At 42.8% G+C, this 14923-nt stretch overlaps 1 protein-coding gene across 1 annotated transcript in view; it reads right to left on the reverse strand.

Annotated features, from left to right (window-relative positions):
* Window positions 1–14923, reverse strand: part of LOC311144909 (protein Niban 2-like) — a 53810-nt gene that overhangs the window by 38082 nt on the left and 805 nt on the right. The gene's annotated exons all lie outside the window — the stretch shown is intronic.

Here is a 14923-nt window from a genome sequence, read left to right on the forward strand (position 1 = left end):
CAGACTTCATAACACTACAGAGATTCACAATGAGGTGCGAGTGGTTGGTTTGGCGCATGACACAGTTGACATACTCTCAACACTGTCCTTTGAGTTACTCTGTTTTGAAGTGAGACATGATCACATGGTGACAGGAACCAATGGACCTCTTGAGCAAAGAAAAATATGTTTTCACCTCAGTCCATTATGCCTAGTAGACAGTATGAAGGAGCTGAGCTGGCAGATAATACAGTCCTTGTTCAACTGGTCTCAACCGCCTTCTAGGCTACACTTGAATAAACTTCCCTGCAACTCTTCTGTGAAGGAACGTCTGGTTCAACTGAGAACTTTCCTGACGAAGTAGCAAACTCTCAGACCTTGTGTCTGTTGATGCTGTTCCCAAACTTCAGCAGAATCAAAAATGGAAAATCTACTTCCCAACCACATGTGTGAAAACTAGCATACAGTATTGTGGGCCTCAGAGTTGACAAGACAGGTCTCAATCTCCAACCCCACTGTGTCCTAGAGGTCTGGAGCATGAGTGGGAGAAATGTGATGTTCAGATGAGTTTGTGTGTTCTCTCTGCAGTGCGAGGATGGGCGAGGGTTCTTTCTTTATGTAGTGAGGACTGTGGGCTGATGGAGTGTCTCCCCCCACGGTCAGAGTGGTGAGGAAGGGAGGGAAGGAAGAAGGTGCTGACTGGGCATGAGGGGCCATGTGGGGGAAGAACAAGATGAGCTGAACGGGCAAAGACACTATCCAGGTCTGCGTCCTAAAAAGGCACCCTATAGCCTTTATAGTACACTACTTTTTACCATGGCCTCTGGTCAAAAGTAGTGCACTATATAATAGGGATGGGAATTGCCAGGGACCTCACAATACGATATTATCGCGATAATTAGGTGCCGATACGATATGTATCGCAATTCTCTGATTCTATATTTTTTGCGATTTGATGTTCCAAACATATTGCTCACTATATTCCTGCTGAAGAGACAAGAGAGCGCATGAGAAAATTAGTCTTGAGCTGTCATGGAAATAAAAGTGCTGAAAACATGTTGGCTGACTATTTAAAAAGAAGATGGAGAACAGGCTATAGGATGGAAAATAGTGGAGTTTTGGCGGAGGTACAGCCAACTAGCACTAGATAAACGCTACCTATCAACAACAGAAACATAGCTAATATATTGTCCAAAAATAATATTGCGATGTAATATTACATACTTTTTTTTCCCATGGGCTCTGGTCAAAAGTAATGCACTATACTGAGACGCAACCCCAGGAGATGATTAGTCATAGACCCAGTTTATTCACTGTCTACCAAAAGCACTGCAGGAGATCCTTGGGTGTACTCACTGATGTAGATGGTAGAGCTATTGAAAAAGGATTACTTCTAAATGTATTGTCTTCTACGTTCTATTGTATATACTGAGTATATGGGCTCGAGCTAAAACAGTGACATACAAGTGTCTGCATACATTCCATTGCTGTGATGCTTTTGATGTATAGAGGGCTAGTACATAGTTCCGTAACGGCATTATACAGGACTGTCGAATAATCAAATTAGGAGGCGCAAAAGACCAATTGAAGTGGAGCAAATCAAGAGTGCCGTAATTAAATCACATAATTAAATCAGATACAATATGCTTTAGTGCACAGACTGAAGAGAATCCATCCTTCTGTGCATTGTGTACAGCCTGGCTACTATGGGAAGTTGCGATGGGGGTTACAGTCTTTCATGTGTTAGTTAGGCAGTCCAGTTCAAAATCGTGAGTGTGTATAGTATACTATAAGGTTGATCTCTACACCTCTGTCAAGCAGTAACACTGGCGGTCATTAGGTAATTGCATTTCACCATATTTCCCTTCTTTATTTTCCCTGGCATCCACTTAGATGGAGAAAAACTGATAGAAGAGCTCAAAAGAGACTATATCCAAAGCCCTATTCGCATGGGACTAGTATTACTATAGAACGTCGGTTATGTAATTATTACCCCAGCATGTCTGTTTTTCCAGTGGACGATTCAGACGGAATTACTTTTACCAAACTGCCCCTGTAAGTCTTTAACAATTGATCATTTTGATGGAAGCCTGGAGGCTCTTCTAGGCGTGAAGATATTTATGATGTCTAGGTATAGTCTAATATTGGCCTAATGACCTTCAGTTTGGAGAAAGTCCAAATAATAATACATATCAATAAGAACCATGAACTGGAACCTATGCAGACATTTAATTACCTGACATATTTGGCAATTTATCAATTAATTGGCACAATAACGTCCACTTCATCTTTTAAAAAGAGAAGTATGGCACTAGGAAATTTGATATATGACAAAACAGATCATTAATCTGTAGGCTATGTGGATAGCACTTTGTTTTAATCATCAATTTGTTCCCATGTTCTTACCCAAACTGGGTGCAGCACCTGTTAAACTCTAATATCCCTCAAAACACAGGGATGACGATTTGCATGGGATAAGTATTAACAGAGGACCTTGGAGTTTGCCGAAAAACAGTAGGTTTTTAGGGCTGGGATAACAACCTTCCTGCCAAGTAAAAATTACTGACATGGCAGAGTCGGACTATAATTACAGATGTGGTGATTTGTGCTCGTGCACATAATTACATAACCTGAGCTCCTCCATTAAAACGTATACCGTCCGAATAGGGCTAAGCTGTGTTACTGTGAGTCTAGCTGATGCTGTGTTACGTAGTTCATTTGGTGGGCTGTCATGTCCCAGCCTAGGATAATCGTCTTGGGGGCCTCAGCTGTGCCGAGTCTGGGTAACAGAAGTGTTTCAGGGTCCCATCCTGTCCTGTTCCAATAACTCACTGGAGAAGGAGGGCTCAAAATTCCACCCTATTCCCTATAGAGCGCACTACTTTTGACAAGACCAATTATTTAGCAACCACAGCTTTACATAAAATCGACTAACTTCTTTAGTGAAGTGCATGTTGAAAAAGTCTACTGATATAGCTGTGGGGAAATGTTGAATTCAAATACAATACCATCTTTCTCTGTCACCAGAGCTTTAGAAACACATTCCAATGGGATAGTCCCATAGACTGACTGGTACACCCTGCTCTGCTGCTATCAAAGCAGAGGGGGGAGTGTGTTTTAATGTGTGTGTAATGGCATAAACAGGGTAAATGGGCCTTAAATGGGATTAGCCTAGATGTGCTGGGCCATGCCAGTGAGAGTAGTGTGTGTGTGTGTGTGATACTAGCTAACCCATGGGTGTTTCTGCTACCTGTTCTTTCAAACAGGCCTCTGTCCTCCAAAGGGTGTGTGTATGTGAGAGAGTGCCCCGCCCAACCAGGCCACACAAAACCACCCTGTTAGCAGCCCACCACTCCTCACAGTGAAACCCTACAACAACCCTGCCTCTCTGCCACAAGGAAATATTCTACATAAGCATTTCCGTTATTCCAGCCCACACCGACTGACGTGTCAGTCACAAGCCCCTGCAACTAACACCAGAGCACGTCTCTCCACTCAGCTAGTCCCTATAGTTATTTACAAGGACATACTCTTGAACATGCCACCAACTAAACAAAGTGAAACCAATCTAAAACAGGAAAGGAATGATTAGTGGTGACCTCATTCGAGAAGTTACTGAAGAGAGAGACAGACACAGACAGAGAGGAGAGCAGAGCAGAGTGCAACAACCTTCGTGCCAAAGGTGAAAATGTATCTGGGGCAGTGAGAAGAGTGGCAGAACGGGCACAGGCTATATTCCCAACAACCAATATACAGTGAGGGAATAAAGTATTTGATCACCTGCTGATTACGTACATTTGCCCACTGACAAAGAAATGATCAGTCTATAATTTGAATGGTAGGTTTATTTGAACAGTGAGAGACAGAATAACAAAGAAATCCAGAAAAATGCATGTCGAAAATGTTAGAAATTGATTTGCATTTTAATGAGGGAAATAAGTATTTAACCCCCTCTCAATCAGAAAGATTTCTGGCTCCCAAGTGTCTTTTATGCAGGTAACGAGCTGAGATTAGGAGCACACTCTTAAAGGGAGTGCTCCTAATCTCAGTTTGTTACCTGTAGAAAAGACACCTGTCCACAGAAGCAATCAGATTCCAAACTCTCCACCATGGCCAAGACCAAAGAGCTCTCCAAGGATGTCAGGGACAAGATTGTAGACCTACACAAGGCTGGAATGGGCTACAAGACCATCGCCAAGCAGCTTGGTGAGAAGGTGACAACAGTTGGTGCGATTATTCGCAAATGGAAGAAACACAAAAGAACTGTCAATCTCCCTCGGCCTGGGGCTCCATGCAACATCTCACCTCGTGGAATTGCAATGATCATGAGAACGGTGAGGAATCAGCCCAGAATTACACGGGAGGATCTTGTCAATGATCTCAAGGCAGCTGGGACCATAGTCACCAAGAAAACAATTGGTAACACACTACGCCGTGAAGGACTGAAATCCTGCAGCGCCTGCAAGGTCCCCCTGCTCAAGAAAGCACATATACATGCCCGTCTGAAGTTTGCCAATGAACATCTGAATGATTCAGAGGAGAACTGGGTGAAAGTGTTGTGGTCAGATGAGACCAAAATCGAGCTCTTTGGCATCAACTCAACTCGCCGTGTTTGGAGGAGGAGGAATGCTGCCTATGACCCCAAGAACACCATCCCCACCGTCAAACATGGAGGTGGAAACATTATGCTTTGGGGGTGTTTTTCTGCTAAGGGGACAGGACAACTTCACCGCATCAAAGGGACGATGGATGGGGCCATGTACCGTCAAATCTTGGGTGAGAACCTCCTTCCCTCAGCCAGGGCATTGAAAATGGGTCGTGGATGGGTATTCCAGCATGACAATGACCCAAAACACACGGCCAAGGCAACAATGTTGTGGCTCAAGAAGAAGCACATTAAGGTACTGGAGTGGCATAGTCAGTCTCCAGACCTTAATCCCATAGAAAATCTGTGGAGGGAGCTGAAGGTTCGAGTTGCCAAACGTCAGCCTCGAAACCTTAATGACTTGGAGAAGATCTGCAAAGAGGAGTGGGACAAAATCCCTCCTGAGATGTGTGCAAACCTGGTGGCCAACTAAAAGAAACGTCTGACCTCTGTGATTGCCAACAAGGGTTTTGCCACCAAGTACTAAGTCATGTTTTGCAGAGGGGTCAAATACTGTTTTCCCCCTCATGACATGCGTTTTTCTGGATTTTTTGTTGTTATTCTGTCTCTCACTGTTCAAATAAACCTACCATTAAAATTATAGACTGATCATGTCTGTCAGTGGGCAAACGTACAAAACCAGTAGGGGATCAAATACTTTTTTCCCCCCTCACTGTAGTTGTGTCCACCCTCCTACCAAGAAAAGACAGATCACTGTGGACTGTGCCTCACTGCTCGATGTCAGAACGGCTCACCATCCCCCTCTGACATGTGAACACTTACACAACAATGTACATCTTGATCAGGACAGTGTCAGAACTTTTGCTAAGGATCGTAAGGATGCAACCCTTGGCAGGGACACACACACCCATCACCCCAGCAGCAGAGGCCCCCCGCTCCACTTTCTGAAACAACAGTACCCCCACCACCCCCAGGAGAGAAGAGCCAGACACGGCTTATTACAGCACAGCTCTACAAGACCAGGCCCAACACAGCACAGATTTACCAGACCAGACCTGCCTCAGGACAGCACTACCAGACCCAGCCCATCACAACACCACTAGACCTGGCCCATCACAGCACAGCATTGACCACTACTCTAGGGTCGGGCAGAACACTGTCCTTCAGAGAAGTGCACCACATGATGCAGTCCACACCATGTATCATTCAGATCATCAGCCTACATATACTGAGGTAACATCTGGCAAAACACACCTAGAACTATCAGAGATTGGAGAGGTGCTCCAACTACTGCATCTAATATGCAGACTACTGGGATAGATAGACCCTTTCATTCACACACACACACACGGGGTTGCAGATTGCAACTATTCTTTATTTTATTGGCACTGGAATTATTATTATGTAATGTGTATACACTACCGGTCAAAAGTTTTAGAACACCTACTCATTCAAGGGTTTCTTTATTTTTACTATGTTCTACATTGTAGAATAATAGTGAAGACATCAAAACTATGAAATAACACATATGGAATCATGTAGTAACCAAAAAAGTGTTTAACATATATTTTATATTTGAGATTCTTTGAATATCCACCATTTGCCTTGACAGCTTTGCACGCTCTTGGCATTCTCTCAACCAGCTTCACCTGGAATGCTTTTCCAACAGGAATTCCCACATATGCTGGCATAAGCAAGACTTAGCACTGAATGAACTGAAAAAAAGGTACTAACCACATTTGGCTAAAACTTAAAAAGATGTATACATATGTGCAGCTTATGCTCCTCCTTCCGATTCATCATATTATGATGATCAGTTGTTTGACAATCTCCATACAGAAATCCTTCAATTTCAGGCAGAGGGTTAAGTGCTGCTTTGTGGAGATTTCAATGCGAGAACAGGTTCTGAGTCTGACTACACTGATGCGGGAGGTAACCACCACATATTTGGACACCCCTCCTTGTACAGTAGCCCTATTATAAATAATAGAAACAGTCCTAACCAAATGGGAAGGAGTTAGTGCATCTCTGTCGAGCCTTAGGCCTGTACATGCTTAATGGTAGAATCAGAGGGGACTCTTTAGGTCAGTGTACTTACTGCTCAGCTCTTGGGACAAGTGTAGTCGATTATGCCATCACTGACATCGACCCTTCCTCCATTAGTGCATTCACTGTCAGACCACAGACACCATTGTCAGATCACAGTCAGATCAACGTGTTTCTGAAGAAATTAACCAGCAATACTCATTCAAAAAAACAGCCCAATAAACTCTACAACATGAATTAATCGTACAGATGGGCTCCAAACAGTGCAGAGAAATTCATTGAAATGATGAACTCTATACAGGTCTTCAATAACTCACAATACCAAAACAATAAAGAATGTGTCCAATTTGTAAGTCGCTCTGGATAAGAGCGTCTGCTAAATGACGTAAATGTAAATGTGTCAATTCGGCTACTCAAAACATCAATTGCATATTCAAAAAAGCAGCATCAAAAGCACATTTGAGAAAACCAAAGAAATGCAACATCAGAAACAAAAAGTTCCTGAAAAATGGTTTGACAATGAATGTTAAACAATGAGAAAACACCTAAAAAAAAACATAAGCAGCAAAACAACCCAGAGCTATGCTATGAATACTTTGAAACTCTGAAACATTATAAACATACACTGAAACACAATAAATTGAATTATACCAATAAGACTCTTGGTGAAATTGAAAACGTAATTGACCAAAATCAATTCTGGGACATGTGGAACAATTAAGCATGACAAAGACAAGAATTAGCCATTCAAGATGAAGGAATTTGGAAAACTTATTTTGATAATTTATACAAAAACATCCCACAAAAATACTTACAACATAACCAATTAGAAATTCAAGAAAAATTTAACATGCTTGAATTAGTCATTAAAAACAACCAAAATCCACTACATTACCCAATAACCCAACAAGAACTAAATGAAAAGCTCAAATCTATAAAACCAAAGGCGGCTTGTGGTCTAAATATCAGAAATGAAATGCTGAAAAACAGCACACCTAAGTTGCAAAATGCTGTACTTAAATTGTTCAACATGGTACTAACTTCTGGCTGCTTTCCTGACATCTGGAACCAGGGGCTCATCTCCCCAATAATTACAGGGGAATATACATAAACAGCAACTTGGGAAAGGTTTTATGTAGCATTATAGGACCTTTCATCAAGAAAAATGTTTAATAAGTAAATGTCAAATTGGCCTTCTCCCCAAACGTCGCACTACTGACCATATATACACCTTACACACACTAATTAATAAACACAGAATCTTTGCTTACTTTATTGACTTTAAAAAAGCATTTGATTCTAATTGGCACAAAGGGTCTATTCTTCAAAATGTTCCAAAGTGGGCTTAGTGGTAAGGTGTATGACTTAATAACATGCATGTACACAGAAAACAAGTGTGCAATAAAAACAAAATAACAATTATTTTCGCAACGTTGAGGTGTGAGACAAGGCTGCAGTTTGAGTCCAAATCTTTTCAACATTTATATAAATGAATTAGCAGACATGTTGGACCATTCTGCAGCCCCAGGACTCACACTATTTGACAGAGGTAAAATACCTGCTATATGCTGATAATTTGGTTCTTCCATCACCAACCAAAAGAAGGTCTTCAACAGAACCTTAACATTCTAGAGCAGGGGTGTCAAACGTACGGCCCGCGTGCCGGATCAGGCCCGCAAACGGGTTTAATCCGGCCCGCGAGATGATTTAAAAAAAATTTGTAAAGTATAAAAATGCGCTGCAATTTTTCAATAAAATAAACTGCTGTTCCAATTGCGTCCACTGGAGGGCGCAATAGCAATTGTGTTAAGCAAGCAAACTGTTTATACCGGGGCAGAGCAAGTAGGTCAAGCACGTGCAGCCAATGAGCTACTTTGTTTTGCCCGCGATATTTATTACGGCTTCTACTTTTAACATTATGTGCTTTGGCACCCTCATTGCCCCAATATGTCTCTGTCAAAAAAGAGAAAAGTGGACGCAGAGTGCAGAGTGTTCCAAGAAAAATGGTAATCCTATTTAATCACGGAATTGAATGGGAAAGCTGTATGTTTGGTGTGTTCAGAGTATGTTGCAGTGCTGAAAGAATATAACCTTCGTCGCCACTATGTGAGTCTTCATGCCGAAAAATATGACAACTTTCAAGGACAGCGGAGATGAGAGAAGGTGAATGAACTGTTGGCGGGTCTGAAGAAACAGCAGTCTGTGTTTACTCACAGCCGAGACATCAGTGATGCTGCAGTGAAAGCTAGCTACCTCATTGCTAATGAAATCGCAGTGGCTTCAAAACCATTTAGTGAGGGTGAATTTGTAAAAACATGCATGATGAAGGCAGCGGAGATTGTGTGCCCTGAAAAGCGGCAGGCTTTTGCAAACATCAGCCTGACAAGAAACACAGTTGCAGACAGGATTTCCGATCTTTCAGTGGATTTGGACAGCCAGTTGAAGCAAAAAGTAAAGTCATTTATTGCGTTTTCGGTTGCAATTGATGAAAGCACGGACATTACAGATGTTGCACAACTGGCCATTTTCATCCGTGGAGTTGATGACACATTGACCGTCACCGAGGAGTTCGTGGAGTTGGTGCCGATGACAGATACAACTACAGCAGCTGATATTTTTACCGCACTCGTCGGCGCGCTGGACAGGGTCGGAGTGGACTGGTCCCGCGCTGTCAGCCTGGCTACAGATGGTGCGCCCTCAATGATCGGGAAAAAAGCAGGCGTTGTGACAAAGTTCAGAGAGAAAGTGCAATCTGCAAATGGAGGACGTGATTTTTTGACTTTTCACTGTATTTTGCACCAGGAGGCTTTGTGTTGCAAGTCATTAAAGATGGATAACGTCATGAAGGTGGTCATCCAAACTGTTAATTTCATCCGATCCAGAAGCCTGAATCACCGTCAGTTTGACAGACTTCTCAGAGAGTAAGACCACATCTATGGCCTGCCATACCACACTCAGGTAAGATGGTTAAGCCGAGGTGCTGTGCTGAGGCGTTTCTTTGATTTACGAGAAGAAATTGAACAGTTCATGGAAGAAAAGGGCAAACCAGTGTTAGAATTTCATTCCGCAGAATGGATGCAGGACCTTGCATTTATGGTGGATGTTACAGAGCACCTGAATAACTTGAACAAACAGCTGCAAGGGCGCAACAAAGTTGTCACGCAGTATTATGACAGCATACGTTCTTTCAAGTTGAAGCTGTCATTGTGGGAGACGCAACTTGCCCGTGGTGATGCAGCTCACTTCCCCTGTCTGAAAAATGTGCGCGCGACCCAACATGTGGCAGACATGAAGCGGTTCAAAGATAAAATAACGGGACTGTTACGGGTGTTTGAGCAACGCTTTCAGATTTATGTTTATATGTTTTTATGTTGATGTGCTATTGTTTTTAATTGATTTTATTTGTATATTTAACCTATTCTTGACTCTGAGGTTCTTGCACTTGTTTGGGGAACAGGATTTCATTATTTTTATCTACATTTCTGCCTGAGAAATGACACCCTGATATAGTTCTGTGAAACAGTTCTGTTAATCACTGAGGCATTGTGTGTTTGTGTGTTCTTTTTCTAGATCTGTGAAACAGTTCTGTTAATCACTGAGGCATTGTGTGTTTGTGTGTTCTTTTTCTTTAGAATTTTCAAATAAACTTGACGTGTTTTATGATTAATAGTGATGTTGTGCTTGTACTATTTTGGACACACTGTCCTCAGGCTCCAGCTTTATGTTGTATGTTGATCATATTAAAACAAAGAAAACAATCTGAAGTTGTTGTTTTTAAGTTATATATATACCATGATTTTTCCGGTCCGGCCCACTTGGGAATAGATTTTCCTCCATGTGGCCCCTGAGCTAAAATGAGTTTGACACCCCTGTTCTAGAGCAATATTGCCATAATTGGGCCCTGCCTGTAAATACATTTTTTTATTTTTTTATCATGGTTTTCCAGAAGAAGAAAAAACAGATGTCAGAAACAAATATAAATTCACCCTGAACACCATAATTGAACACACTAAAAATGACTCATACCTTGGTCTGACCATATCTGCATCGGGAAACTTTAATATGGCAGTGAATGCACTCAAAGAAAAAGCCTGCAGAGCATTATCTGCAATAAAAATGAAATTATTCAAAATCAACATCCCAATTAGAATTTGGACCAAAATATTTTACATTTACATTTTAGTCATTTAGCAGACGCTCTTATCCAGAGCGACTTACAGTTAGTGAGTGCATACATTATTTTATTTTTTTCATACTGGCCCCCCGTGGGAATCGAACCCACAACCCCAAAAATATTTGACAGCGTAATCCTACCTATAGCTCTTTACGGAAGTGAGGTTTGGGGGCCACTCAATAAACTGGACTTTAAAATGTGGGACAAACATCCAATTGAAGCCCTACTTGCAGAATTATATCGGAAAATTATACAAGTCCAAAGAAATACATCAACTAATGCATGTAGGGCAGAATTGGGCCACTTTCCAGTAGTAATGAAAGTACAAAAAAGATAATAAATTTTTTGGCTACACCTAAAATTCAAGTCCAAATTCATGTCTCCAATTTAAAGCACTTCAAACCCAAGAGCTGAACCCAGAAATGAGCCTTCTCAGTCAGCTGGTGTTGGACCTAACCAACCAAGCTGACCCAGCACTGCTTCAAAAGAAATAATTCAAATAAACAAAATCATGAACCAATCAAAGGACTCATATTTACAACATTGGAAAAACGAAACAAAATCCCAAAGCCGACTAAATTGCTATCTGGCTCTGAACAGAGAATATGAATTGGCTGATTATCTCTACTCTGTCAGAGATACGAAGCAGAGACAGATCCTTACCAAGTACAGGCTGAGTGACTACCAATTGGCAATAGAAACCGCCAGACATGACATAAAATAAACATGGCTGCCCAAAGAGGAGCGTGTATGTGGTCACTGCACGACAGGGGAGGTAGAAACAGAGATGCACTTTCTCCTTTACTGTGATACATATTCCTCACAAAGAGATTCATTATTCACAGAAATGACTACATTTATTCCAAATTTTAACTCATTAAACCCAGATAAAAAATAATAAATAGTCATGGGCGAAGGAGCAACGGCTCCTCTTGCAGCCAAATATGTACAGTATAATTTGTTTTATTTTATTAGTAGTAGTAGTAGTAGTAGTAGTAGTAGTAGTAGTAGTAGTAGTAGTAGTAGTAGTAGTAGTAGTAGTAGTAGTAGTAGTAGTGATGGTAATGATAGCAGTTTAGTGATGGTGGTGGTAGTTGTAGTACTGATGTAATGGTGAGGATGACAGTTAAGTTAGTTATAGTTTCATTTTCCGTGTTTAGCCTTTTCTATTTATTATATTTCTACTATTGACTGTTACCATTTTATTGTTGTTATTTATTATTATTACTATTATTGTTATTAATAATAACTACCATTTTATATTATTATTTGTTATTCTTTATTTTATTACAATGTATATTGTATACATTGTTGCTTTGGCAATATTGACGCAATGTTTTTCATGCCAATAAAGCAGCTTGAATTTGACAGAAAGAGACAGAGAGAGCGCGAGACACAGAGAGAGAGCGAGCGCGAGACACACAGAGAGAGCGAGCGCGAGACACACAGAGAGAGCGAGCGCGAGACACACAGAGAGAGCGAGCGCGAGACACACAGAGAGAGCGAGCGCGAGACACACAGAGAGAGCGAGCGCGAGACACACAGAGAGAGCGAGCGCGAGACACACAGAGAGAGCGAGCGCGAGACACACAGAGAGAGCGAGCGCGAGACACACAGAGAGAGCGAGCGCGAGACACACAGAGAGAGCGAGCGCGAGACACACAGAGAGAGCGAGCGCGAGACACACAGAGAGAGCGAGCGCGAGACACACAGAGAGAGCGAGCGCGAGACACACAGAGAGAGCGAGCGCGAGACACACAGAGAGAGCGAGCGCGAGACACACAGAGAGAGCGAGCGCGAGACACACAGAGAGAGCGAGCGCGAGACACACAGAGAGAGCGAGCGCGAGACACACAGAGAGAGCGAGCGCGAGACACACAGAGAGAGCGAGCGCGAGACACACAGAGAGAGAGAGCGCGAGACACAGAGAGCGAGCGCGAGACACAGAGAGCGAGCGCGAGACACAGAGAGCGAGCGCGAGACACAGAGAGCGAGCGCGAGACACACAGAGAGCGAGCGCGAGACACACAGAGAGCGAGCGCGAGACACACAGAGAGCGAGCGCGAGACACACAGAGAGCGAGCGCGAGACACACAGAGAGCGAGCGCGAGACACACAGAGAGCGAGCGCGAGAGGGACAGAAAGAGAGCGAGAGAGGGACAGAGAGGAGAGATGAAACAGGACATACGCATGGTTGAACACCAGGCAGAAATTATTCTCATGACAATGATATCTGATGATGAAATCAGTCACCTTATCTGTAAGGGAATTGCTGCTTTGATTAGGCTACATCCAGAACATAGATGTCTTTGATTTCTCTCACTCTCTCTGGCACGCTGTTTAAGTAAACAGGCGTGTCTCGGCAGTCGGTACATAATTATGAACACTTCTTCAGGGCAGATTGAAAGAATACCTAAGTCTTCAGGCCTTTGACACTCAGTACTGCATGCAGCCCAAGAGTTTCCCAAGGCCCAGTCAGAGTTTAAGTCACACATGCTTTTTTCATTCATTCCTGGAATTCCATTTCTGTTATGTGAGTCTCTGGATTGGCTGGCCAAGACATTAAAAGTATGACTCCATTAAACTGGGATGCTGGAACTGATTTGGATACCGGACAGTAAAATGCTCAGTGCCTGAAACTAATGAGGTTCTTCTTAGGGTGAAGATGCTTTAGATACTCAGTGAAGAACATAAGCGTTGATGTGTTAATTTAAGCATTGATACTGAATGTCAATGTCGGGAGCATGCATTCACTCTCATGTAGCCCACCACATCCTCCTAAATCCCCAAGTCTTATTCCACAACGATCAAGGCCCATCCTCTCAGCTGCCAGTCTGTGGACACATTAATACAGGCTCATCCATGAAGCTGCCAGTCTGTGGACACATTAATACAGGCTCACCATGAAGCTGCCAGTCTGTGGACACATTAATACAGGCTCACCATGAAGCTGCCAGTCTGTGGACACATTAATACAGGCTCACCATGAAGCTGCCAGTCTGTGGACACATTAATACAGGCTCACCATGAAGCTGCCAGTCTGTGGACACATTAATACAGGCTCACCATGAAGCTGCCAGTCTGTGGACACATTAATACAGGCTCACCATGAAGCTGCCAGTCTGTGGACACATTAATACAGGCTCATCCATGAAGCGGTCATACAGCCTGCTGCACTAGACCCTAATCAGACAGTCAGATAAAACTCCGTCCTGATGCTCATCATGGCCACAGCCTGGCCTATGGTTTTCACATAGCTAAAGAACAATTCATTTACAATCAAAAAACAAAGTTGGAGCAGGATGAGAGCTTCAAGTTGCTCAGTGTCCACCTCAATAAGGAACCATCATGGTCCACACACACACCAACAGTCGTGAAGAGGGCATGACAACGCCTCTTCCCCCTCAGAAGGCTGAAAAGATTTGGCAAAAAGTTATACAGCTGCACCATTGAGAGCATCTTGACTGGCTGCATCACCGCTTGGTATGGCAACTGCTTGGCATCCGACCACAAGGCGTTACAGAGGGTAGTGCGTACAGCCCAGTACATCACTGGGGCAGAGCTCCCTGCCATACAGGACCTTTTACCAGGCGATGTTAGAGGAAGGCACTAAAATTTGTCAAAGACTCCAGCCACCCAAGTCATAGACCGTTCTCTCTGCTACCACACGGCAAGCGGTACCGACGCACCAAGTCTGGAACCAACATGACCCTGAACAGCTTCTACCCCCAAGCCATAAGACTGCTAAATAGTTAACCAAATAGCTACCCGGACTATCTGCATTGACCCTTTTTGCACTAACATTTTTGACTCACCAAATACGCTGCTGCTACTGTTTATTATCTGTCACTTTTTTCCCTAGTTATATGTACATATCAACCTCAATTACTTTGTACCCCTGCACATCGACTCAGTACTGGTACACCTTGTATATAGCCAAGTTATTGTTAATAATATAATATGCCATTTAGCAGATGCTTTTATCCAAAGCGACTTACAGTCATGTGTGCATACATTTTTACATATGGGTGGTCCCGGGGATCGAACCCACTACCCTGGCGTTACAAGCGCCATGCTCTACCAATTGAGCTACAGAGGACCACATTGTGTATCTATTA

The sequence above is a fragment of the Coregonus lavaretus genome (genome assembly GCF_964263955.1).
Source record: "Coregonus lavaretus genome assembly, chromosome: 17".
Classification (NCBI taxonomy): domain Eukaryota; kingdom Metazoa; phylum Chordata; class Actinopteri; order Salmoniformes; family Salmonidae; genus Coregonus; species Coregonus lavaretus.